The 11,045-nt window shown below is 56.5% G+C and overlaps 1 long non-coding RNA gene across 5 annotated transcripts in view; it reads right to left on the bottom strand.

Moving 5' to 3' along the window:
* LOC142818353 (uncharacterized) overlaps window positions 1–5,761 on the bottom strand; it is a 39,269-nt gene extending 33,508 nt beyond the window's left edge. For 3 of the 5 annotated variants that reach the window (XR_012895828.2, XR_012895830.2, XR_012895827.2), the window contains exons 1-2: window positions 5,557–5,753; window positions 4,548–4,751 (exon numbers count right to left, since the gene is read on the bottom strand). This is a non-coding gene — a long non-coding RNA (uncharacterized LOC142818353). Of the gene's footprint in view, window positions 1–4,547; window positions 4,752–5,556 lie in introns of all 5 variants that reach the window. The other 2 variants (XR_012895831.2, XR_012895829.2) reach the window with 2 other exon arrangements.
* Window positions 5,762–11,045: the final 5,284 nt, after the last annotated feature.

The raw sequence follows: 11,045 nt of genomic DNA, 5'->3' as shown, positions 1-11,045 counted from the left end.
ATTCTTAGCTGTTGGGTCTTTGTGAATATTACTTATGTAAAACACGGGGAATGTTAATATTGTCACTGAATTTGGGATGGGGCTAGTATTTTTATTGATAAAACAACTGTTCAAGGTTGGGTTTTTTAAGGTTAAACTAAAAATCAAGTCACTGTACAATCTGTATTGCACTTTTTCATGTTTTAATGCTACAGTTTCTTACATATCCTGTGCTTTTGAATTTGGAACATTGTGTATCTTGTAGTGTCATAGGCTGTTAAATGGCAGCTTCCTTCAGAAGCATTTGGGGAAAAAACAAACCAGCCCTGTCTATGGCTTTTATTCTGATGTAGGAGAATTTTGAGGACTGCTGTAGAATTCAACCTTTCTGTACCATTTTCTCCCCTCCCCCCTTTTTTTGGCTTTTCTGTAGTATTTGCTGTATACTCTATGGCTTTTTTAATAACTTCATGTTTATTATTTAGTATTGGATATCCAATACACTTTTTTAATCCAATCAAATTCTGGTCTGCTTGGAGAGTTTGTTCCCTTTTGTTCATGCCTGTGCCTGCTATTTTTAACTTTTGGGTGACCCAGGATTGAATGTTACTTACACTTGTTTGTCCTTTTGGGTTAAATGGGTGGAGCAGCATAGTGGTGTGAGGTTACACAGAGAAAGGCAGAAGCAGCAAGTTACTAACAGTGGGGTGTGTTTCTCCAATTTGCAGTTAACTCCCCTACATTTCAGAAACTCACCAGCATCAATCTCCTCTTCCAACAAACTTGCCCCCTAATGAAATTACAGTCTGAATCTCTGTGGTCCAGCACCCTCGGGACCTGGGGAAGTCAGACCAGGGGGTGTCTGGGCTCTCCCATGGCTTCCCTCCTGGCTGCTGCCACAGGAGAACCTAGAGACCTGACGTCCTCTGGCCACCTGCCTGGTTCTGCTGCCCCCATCCTGCTAGCGGGCCTTTGCTTCCTGTTCTGTGCAGAGTGGCAGCTGCTCCTGTGGTTCCCTGCTCCTGTGCAGGACAGCTACTACTCCCGGGGTTCCCTGCCCCAAGCTGCCTGGCTCTTTCCCCATGGAGCAGCAGTCTCTCCTAGGGCTCTCTACCCCCAGGTCATTGGTTCTGTGGGCTGCCACCAACCAGATGCTCTCAGCCTCTGTGGCCAGGGAGCTCTGGGTTAGCAACTTCTGTAGTCCTGCCGCACCACAGAGTCCCAGATATGAGAGGTTCAACCTGTATTTCAAAGCAATTAAGTATTCTATAGAAAGTGTTCTTGAAACAGTAAACTCAAATCCACAGAAGAACAGAATTCTAGTGCTCTGCACGTAGGAGCTGGTATCTGTAGATGTCAAGGTGCTTTACAATGTGAGGTTTTCCTGATCAGAAAGAGAGAAGTTACTTTTCAACCCTGGCATCCAGCTACTTGCCTGGCACAAGAACCCAGCCCTCCTGGCTCCCTTCCCCGAATGCAATCTACAAGCCCAAAGGATGGCCGGCCTGGGACAATAGCCATGTCCCATTTTCACACTTACTTCAAACCTGGTTCTCTTAAGATACCTCTATGTAGCCCATGCTTGGACACTAAAGTAGCAGTATGGGCATTGCAGCCTAGGGAGTGGGAGGGGCTTCACTGTCCAGGCCACAATCTAATGGCACTGTCTACTACAGGGGTGGGCAAGAGGCTGCCAGTGAGCTGGATCCAGCCTGCAGCTGCCTTGCTGGAAGCCCTAGGCAGAGAACAGCTCACACTTTAAAAAGCCAGCTGTTTTCTACTCGGGGGGGGGGGGGGGGGGGGGGGGGGGGGGGGGGGGGGGGGGGGAATTTTCATGTTACTCCCACCCATTGGCCAATCTCTGTTTCCAGCCAACAGGACAGTGTAGGAAGCCTTCTCCCTCCCTCCTTGCCCCCTCATGCCCAGAGTGGAGCCACATGGAGCAGCCTGCAGCAGATCATATGCCTCAGGCTTCTGCTGGTAAGTGCCTCCCAGTCAGAGCCTGACACTGGCACCCCAGCCCCTCCTTTCCACATACCTAAATCCTCTGCCCCTTCCTGCACCCTAATCTCCTGCCCCAATCACAATCCCTTCCTAACCTAGGTCACATTCCAAAACCCTGCATCCCAGTCCCCTTCCCTACGTCACAACTGCCTCCTTCACCCAAGCTCCCTTCTGCACCCCAATCCCTTACCCCAAGCTCCCTTCTGCACCCAATTTCCATCCCAGAGCCCAGAATTCCTCCATTAATATCCTGGAAGAGTGCAGCCCTCAACCAGTTTCCAAAATCTTGGAGTGGCCCCCATCAAAAAAATGCTCGGCCCTGGTCTAATGCAACTGCTTTTAGCCCTGTAGTGTGAGCTGAGTCTGTTATCCTGGGCTTCCAGGCTTGCTGCTGTGTGCTGTGCAGATATACCCTTATGCACTAGCTTGGGCAGACTTTGAGAAGCTCTCCCTAGTCCAGACAAAATTATCTTGCATATACTCCACCATTCCCTTCCTAGTACTGTTCAGCACAAATATGGGCAGTCAGACACCCAGGCAGCCTGCCTGCTTTCTCTAGGGGCCCTTAGGACTCCAAGAACACCAAGTGCAGGGGTGGCCAACTCATTACAAACAGAGCCAAAATAGTGGTGGATAGAGCCAAGGGAAAGAAGTTGAACCAAAAAACCCAAAACTGTCCCTTTAAGAGCTGCATGTGATCCAAGCGGGCTTCCATCAGCCTCAGATCTTGCTGCCACAAGCGGTGCCCAGACCAGACAAGGATAAAAGATCAGAGCAGGTGTGGGAGCTGCAATTTTTCCTTTGAAGGCCACCCCTGACCAAGTGCTTTATTTCTTCTTGCAAATGTTCATTGACAAAGCCCGGTTGTTATGATTTCCTCTTAAGCTTTGGCAATGTGTTGAGGTACTAGATGGGAATTAGGCTTCAGTGTGTTTCCAGGGAGCTCCTTTCAGTATGGCAGCTGAGCATGGACTTTATGGCTGCGTCTAGATTGGCATGATTTTCCAGAAATGCTTTTAATGGAAAAGTTTTCCGTTAAAAGCATTTTCGGAACAGAGCGTCTAGATTGCAAAAGCACTTTTTGTGGAAGAGCGTCCGTGCCAATCTAGACGCTCTGTTCCGCAAAAAAGCCCCGATCGCCATTTTTGCGATCGGGGCTTTTTTGCGGAAAACAAATCTGAGCTGTCTACACTGGCCCTTTTGCGCAAAAGGGACTTTTGCCTGAATGGGAGCAGAATAGTATTTCCACAAGAAGCACTGATTTCTTACAGTAGGAAGTCAGTGCTTTTGCGGAAATTCAAGCGGCCAGTATAGACAGCTGGCAAATTTTTCCAGAAAAGCGGCTGATTTTCCAGAAAAACTGACCAGTCTAGAGACAGCCTAGATGTATATAAGACAGAAGTTTACAAAGAAATGTACTTTTTGCATAATGGCACATTTATCAAGCAGCCCAAGAATGCTGCATAATCTGCACCAAACCCAGACAGAGAAGACTGAACACTGTGCTTAGTTTAAAAAGGGAAAGACTGTTATTCCGGGTAACTTTATGGTATTGTCTTTGCAACTTAAAATAAGCTTGATATAAATTTTATAAAGGGGAGTGACTCTTCTTTTCGAGGGAAGGAGGGTGATTTTAAGTTTCTCACAAGAAGAATCTTTCAGGTTGGTCAACTACTGTCTCCCCCAGAGGGGCAGTGATGAGGCATACATGCCAGAGGGCAGCCAAACCCACTCATAGCTCAGTTTAATGTACTATCATTACTGGAAAAACTAACAGCATGTGATCATCCATCTAATGAGTTACCACCTGCATTATTGTAACATGTAGGACAGTGTTTCTTAAACTTTTTAAGACCAAGGAACACCAAAAAATATTTTTTTTAAATGAACACCAAGGGTTTTTTTTTGTTGAGCCAAAAAAGGGGGGGGCAGAGGGAAAGTTATTAACTTCCCCCCTCTACCTTTTTTTGGGAGGGTCATGGGGGAGGAAGGGTTGCTGTCCCTTTAAGGGTGGCCATTTTGAACTTATTCTCCACTGTGCACCTCTGACTCTCTCTCAGCACACAGGTGTGTGCCACAGAACACAGTTTAAGAAAACCTGATCTAGGAGCTCTAGTCAGGGCCAGGGCCATTATGCCTAGGCATTACAGGTTGACTTGTGTATTCAACACTGGCTCCCTCTCTCACTTTACAGTTAGGCCTAAAGTATGAATTTTAACTAGTTTAGTTAAATGGTGCAAAGTCCTGTGGGGATGCTCTTTTCTGCTCTTTTGGGTTATCTGAAATCAGTTACATACAGGTTTAAGCTAAACCACAAAAAGCCTCCTTAAACTGAAATAAGAGTATTGTAATGGGGATGCCTTGGTTTAACTAAAGTATACAACCAAATTTAAGTTAACCCTCCCACGCAGACAATGCCTCTGTTTTTATCTGTGCAAAATCAAACTATCCTGCATGGCCCATGAGAAACCTTTTGTCTTCAGATCACTGGCATGACTGAGTAAACATGTATACACTATAAATGGATGCAGTGCTTTACGGAGAGCAACCACCAAAGTACTTACATAACTAAGGGTCTAATTTTCACACCTGAAGAGCACCCCAAAATACCACGGAAGTCAAGGAAAGCTGCAGGTGGCTGCTCCTCTGAAAATCAGCTCCCAGAACTGGAGGAAATGTGGAGGTGCAGGCAGCTGATGAGTCCTGGCAGAAGTGGGCTCTGAAGAGAAGAGAGTGTTTGCTGCAGAGGATGTGGGTGGCTGTTCCAGCTGGGAAAAAATTGAAATAAGGAATGCAGGTGGGGACCAGCAGAGCTCTGGCATGTGACTGTGCTTTAAAGAGAAAGGCCTGACTCTGAGCTGGCACAAAATATACTGTGGGCAAGTACCAGAAACTCAGGTGGACGGGGGAAGGACGAAGCTGGCACATGGTAAGAAGCGGACTTTGTGTTCAGGCTGCTGCTTGGGGGGTTGCCAGAGCCACCGGACCATCCACCCTGCCTTGGAGCCCCCCGGCCCAGCCCAGGAGACCCGCTACGCATCTGGGGGGGGGGGGGGCACTGAGCAGCTGTTCGTGCAGCCAGTGTCTGCGTCCCCCGGCACCGCCCGCCGCGGCCAGGCCCGGCTCTGCTGCCCCCCCCCCGCGTGTCCCCGGCCCGGCTCTGCTGCCCCCCCCCGCGTGTCCCCGGCCCGGCTCTGCTGCCCCCCCCCCCCCCCCCCGCGTGTCCCCGGCCCGGCTCTGCTGGCCCCCCCCCCCCCCCCCCCCGCTGGCCCCCCCCCGTCCCCGGCCCGGCCCTGGCCCCCCCCCCCCCCCCCCCCCCCCCCCGGCTCTGCTGCCCCCCCCCCCCCCCCCCCCGCCCGTGTCCCCCGGCCCGGCCCGGCCCCCCCCCCCCTCTGCCGGCTCCCCCCCCCCCCCCCCCGCGTGTCCCCGGCCCGGCTGCTGCTGCTGGCCCCCCCCCCCCCCCCCGCGTGTCCCCGGCCCGGCTCTGCTGGCCCCCCCCCCCCGCGTGTCCCCGGCCCGGCTCTGCTGCCCCCCCTCCTCCCCTTCCGTGTCCCCGCCCCGCCCCGCCCTCACCTGGCGCAGCTGCGGGCCGGGCGCGGTTCCCCCGGGGCTCCCGGCGCGAGTCTCCGCAGCCTGGGCCGGTCCCGGGCCGCCCCCGAGCGGAGGAACCCGCCGGCCCCGCGCCCAGCCAGGCCCGAGGCAACGGCCTCCCCTCAGCCCGCGGCCTCTCGTCTCTGCGCTCCGCCCCCTCCCGCACGCGCCTCCGCGCTCCGCCCCCTCCCGCACGCGCCTCCGCGGACGTCCCTGCGCGCTGCCGCCCGCCGCCGTTGCCATGGGCACGAGGCTCGGCCCCTCGCGCTCCTGCACGTGAGGCGACCCCCCCCCCCGCCGTTACCATAGCAACAGCCTGGGCACCGCTAGGCCCCGAGGCCCGGGCCCGCCTGCGCGAGACGGGAATCCCCCTCCCCCCAGCCGCGCGCTGCCTCTCTCAGGGCATCCCCCGGAGTGCAGTGCCCCCCCCGCAGCGCCAGGCCCGGCAGCCGGACCCATAGCGCCCCCCCGGGCCAGTCCTGCCCCACGGCCCCGCTCTGCCTAGGCCCGGGGCCTGCGCGTTATTCCCCCCCCCCGCCCCGGCAGGGCTCAGCCTCGCCCCCTCCCACAGCCCCCTCCCCTGGTTCCAGCCTTTGCCGGGGGGGGGGCTGGACGCTGCTCCTGGCGCGCCCCCCACCCCCTCGGCGTGTCCCGTGGGCGGAGGGCGGGGCTCTGGCGCGCTGGGCCCAGTGCAGCGAGGTGCTGGCTGCTCCCCACGGGCCGCGCCGGCCGCAGCATTAGCCACGTTCCACCGACGCGCCAAGGGGCTTTGGCCGAGGCAGGCCTAGGACCCAGCGCTCCTGCGGTGCAGGCCAGGCTAGGGATGCGCCAGGAACCAATAAGCAAAAGCCTGTAGGTTAATGCTACAGACTATGCATCTTCCCCTGCCTGACACCCACCAATCAATTTTTTAGCAGACTGGCCGACTGTGATTGGGAAACTGGGTGTAGGCCCTACCCCCACTGCGGGGCTGCATTTAAAGTGTATTATGAGCCAGGCAGGCAGCCTGGCTCAGTTCTGGCTTGTGCCAGGACTGGGAGCTCAGACTATGCCTCCCCAGACGGGCTGCTGCCACCCCATGCTGCTGCCTCTGTATCGGAGGCAGCTGCACATAACAACAGGCAGCTGATCTGTGAAGAGAGCTGGTTTTTTAAATTGTCTTCCGTCGTGGACCAGTGCCCACCTGGCACCTCATGCTGCTGCCTCTGATACAGAGACAGCAGTACAGAGTGGCGTGGACTCCTGGGCATGGGGCCAGACAGGGGCGGCCTGTGAACCTAGGCAAACTAGGCAGTTGCCTAGGGCGCTGCCGGCCCGGGCGCCCCATGATGACATCACGGGGCACAGGGGCATCCTGTGATTATGTCATGGCCATTGACGACCGTGCATGCGGGGGCGCCGATCGCGCCTTCCGCCTAGGGCACCAACTGCTGCAGATGGCCTCGGGCCGCTCCTGGGGCCAGAGTGCACTGGCTTCCAGCCCCACCCCGGGGACTATAGAATAGTCAACTAACCAATAAGAAGTCATGCAGTTAATCAACTATAATTAACCAATAGTTAACATCCCTTGGCCAGGCCCTGTGAGGCAAGGAAATATTCCCCATTGTGACTGTACTAAGGGCACCCAGCCAGTCAGCACCAGGCCTGCCTGCTAGCCTCTAGTTCGCTCCAGGGCTATGTCTATACTGGCGGGTTCTTGCGCAAGAACACGTCCACACGGCCATGTGCTTTGCGCAAGAGCATCCATGGCAGTGTGGACGTGCTCTTGCACAAGAAAGCTCTGATGGCCATTTTAGCCATAGGGCTTTCTTGCGCAAGAAACCCCTGCCACGCATCCACACTGCCCTCTTGTGCAAGAGAGTTTACACTTGATAGAAAAGAGCGTAGCTCTTGCGCAAGAAGCCCTCTCTTCCTACACTTTACTGTAAATCTTCTTGCACAAGCGCGTGCAGACAGTGTGGACGCTCTGCGGAAGAATGGCCATTCTTGCGCAAGAACCCGCCAGTGTAGACGTGGCCTAGGAGCCCCAGCACAATGCCTGCTGAGCCGCTGCCGGGACAACTTACCAGGCAGCAGGACTGGAGCCCTGGCTGGCCATTTCCCCTGCTAGGGGCAGAGCAATCCAGCAGCCCACACGCTCATGTTTTTGCTGTGAGTGTGCGCAGCTGCTCCCCAGAGTAACGCACCGAGGTCTCACTTGCTCAGGGCGCTGCAATCACCAGCCCCTATTCCTTGGGGAGCCTGCCAGACACCAGTGCTGCATTTACACTAACAGGCTGTCCACTCGCCACGGCATGACAGGAGCTGCTCACCCAGGGCTTTGCTGCTGCGCTCAAGCTGGGCAAGCTCAAGGCGCTAGCGAAAAAGTGTCAGTGAACAAACCATTTACCACTTGTAGCCTCTCCCTCCTTTGCAGGTGGGGCCAGGGGTTCGCGCGCCTGAGTGACTAAGTCGGGCTACCAACACCACCACTGGAAGTCCCCCAGAAGCACGCAGCGATCAGGGCCAGATCAGCAACTCCACACCTGGCTGTATCTCTAGCTGGCATCAAGGCACCTGTCCGGGCTGAGGTGGGGTTGGCTGGAGCCTTCCTTGCTTGGGCAGGACTTCCAGTGCCAGGTGTACCGCTGGGAGAGGAGGAGCCCAGGCTTAGACCCTGGTTATGGGCATTTGCTTGGCCACCAGAGTCTGGGTGGACAGAGATCAAACCCCGCTGAAGGGACGTGAGGCAGCAATGGGCATCTTCTGGCCGTCACCAGAGACTGTGGCATGAGGTAGTGGGGGTGCGCCTAACTTGTGCCTGCCTGCTCCCCCTCCCAGCCACACATTGCTTCCTGCCCTCCCACACGGGGTTGCGCCCAGTCTCCCTACAGTGAAGCACAGCAATAAGCCATGTGCTTGCGCCCACCAGTGCCTAGCTGGGGCTGGCCTGGCAGGATTTGGGAAATTCTTTGCACTATGTGGACCAACCTGAGTCACCCAGCTGGCCCCCATCCCCGTAGGTGCTGAAAGCTACCTAGCCAAGAGGCCATAAGGTGCCCCATCAGGGATAGTCCGACTGCTCCGTGCAGTGGCATACAAAGGCCTGGACTTGGCCTAGGCCAAACAAGCAGTGACTTAGCTGTGGGGAGAGAGCAGATGTGTCTGTGAGCAAAGCTAGGTCAGCCCATGCTGCATCAGAGCATGGCTTTGCATGGCTACGTCCGGGGCGGTGGGGAGGAGGACACAGTGCCTGGCGAGAGCAGGAGGCTTGGGGTGCAGTTTTGTGTGGCTTAAGTCATAATGTTCCCACCAGGCTGCTGTGATGGGAGTTTAAGTCTTGGGGCACTGGAGCCTGAGGTGTTTTAAGCCCCTAGAGCCTGAACAAAGTCCATCTGCTGCCCCACTTTTGGGGCACAGAGCTTAGAACTGGCACCTGCCGCCAGGGCCTAGTTTCTTTGGGTGCTGCACTGACCCTGTGCTTCAGAACACCTTTGCCTAGTGCTGGGCCTGCGCATCAGTCCAGTTTAGGCTCCCTGGTGGCAGGCCTGCCCTGCGAAGCAGTTATCACCCCCTGCATCATTGCTCCGTTATTAATCACATCGTATCAGTGTGCACGGAGCATTTACAACACACGTGTCACCCGCTGCAGTGCCGCCCACGTGCTCATCGGGCCCAAGGACTCCCGCCCGTGCATGCACCTCCCCCCACCCCAATGCTGGGATGCCGCGCTCGCTTTCTGGCCAAAGCCCCAACTAAATCAGCTCCTCCCTGTTTATAACGTTTAGCCTCCCTGCCCCCCGTCAGGCGCTGTGTTGTTCTGCCTCACCAAGTGACCGGAAACCCCTGCCAGGTGAGTGCATCACAGCGTGTCCCCCTCTCTGCCAGCCCAGCCCTCTGGTGAGCACTCATGCATCGCGTGTTTAAAGTCAATGACCCCTTAGTGTTAGTCCTGTGCCATCAGCTTTTGGCATCACAGACCATCACAGAGGCAAACAATCCAGTAAAACGAAAAGGCTGAATGGGCAAAAATGCCTTTGCAGCCTGGCACAGGCACTGAGAGGCATGACTTGCAGGCCAGCTGTCCAAACCAGTCCTAGAGCGGAACGTCCACAGCCTGTTGGACAAGGGGGTGGTGCTGCTGGGACAGGGGAGCTGGCTAGGTGTGACTGGAGGGAAGGGTGCGGGTCCTTGGGGCGGAGCCTCTGGCCGCGATAACGAATTGACTGGCACGGCAGTGGCAGCAGGGCTGCATTTTACACTGGTTGGCCAAGTAAGCTGTTGGGAGAAGGGGAAACATGCAGTGAATGCGAAGGGAAGACGGACTGCAGCAGGACCAGGCTACGTAGTGCTGTTGGGACACCACTGCCCCCTACTGGACAGAGTCGGAATTGCTCTGCAGTACATCATAGGCTGCTCACACAGAGTGGGGATTCCTATTTAGCGCACGCCGTGGGGGCCTGTGCTTGGGGCAGGAGGCTCTGTGTTTTAGCGCTGAATGCAGAACATCCCAGCAGCCAGGAAATCCCTTTTACCGCGGCCTGTTGGTCCCAAGGATGTTAGGTGCACAGCCCCTTTCAGTCCTAGCAGGTCCCAGAAGGGGGATGCTCATGCCCACCCCCACTGGCTGGCAGTCAGTCCTGGGGCACAGGCCCCTGCGAACCACCACAGTAGTGGAGGAGGAGACACGTGGTGGGAGCCCCTAGCTGGGAGCCGGTGGGCGTTTCTCCAGGCTCCCGCTGTGAGAGGCTGCGGCTGCGGCGTGAATGCAGGGAGCCGGGGACCCAAAAGGGGCCGTGTTGGCACATCCCTGGAGCCTGGGGGGGTGAGAGCGAGACGGCTCTAAGACGCCCAAGGAAGATGATGTGACAGGCTGGACCAGGCGCCTGTCACCTGCTAATTGTCCTGCCACTCAGCCGTGCGTTTCATCAGCCCTCATCAAGCAGCCATTAGCCCAGAAGCAAGGGCTCCTTATCGCCCGCCGCTGTGTTGCCATGGCTACCAACACTGCACCTCCTCAGGGGCGCCCACTTTTCCTGTGTGCTGCGTGAGCGCCAAGCTGCAGCGCACGGCTGCGCACGGACGCGCGTGGGGATGGCGCGCAGCAGGCCAAGCACCAGGGCAGCCTGCTGGGGCTGCAGGGCAGCTGGGCCATGATCCAGGCTGCCCCAGAAAGCTGCTTCGGGGCAGGGCCTGGAGCCGGTTCACCAGCCAGACACGTCCTAATGGAACCTGGGGCCTGGCATGCAAGGAGCCTGGGCTCCATCTGGTGGTCATGGAGGAAACACCTAGCGCTCCTCCCTTCCCCCTTTACACTGGAGGGAAGGGAAGGCCTAGCCCAGGACTGGGCACCTTTTTGGGGGTCAGGGCCACAGAAAACTCAGTCAGGGCCGCACATCAGTGAGAAACCAAACCCTCGCTGCCATGGCCCCGACTGAGGTGACAGACACGTCCCACATTCCCTTTGCACCCCAGAGCCTGGGTTTTGTGTG

The sequence above is a fragment of the Pelodiscus sinensis genome, chromosome 14, assembly GCF_052426305.1.
Source record: "Pelodiscus sinensis isolate ZL-2025 chromosome 14, ASM5242630v1, whole genome shotgun sequence".
NCBI lineage: Eukaryota > Metazoa > Chordata > Testudines > Trionychidae > Pelodiscus > Pelodiscus sinensis.
This window is presented reverse-complemented; position numbering and strand designations above follow the sequence as displayed.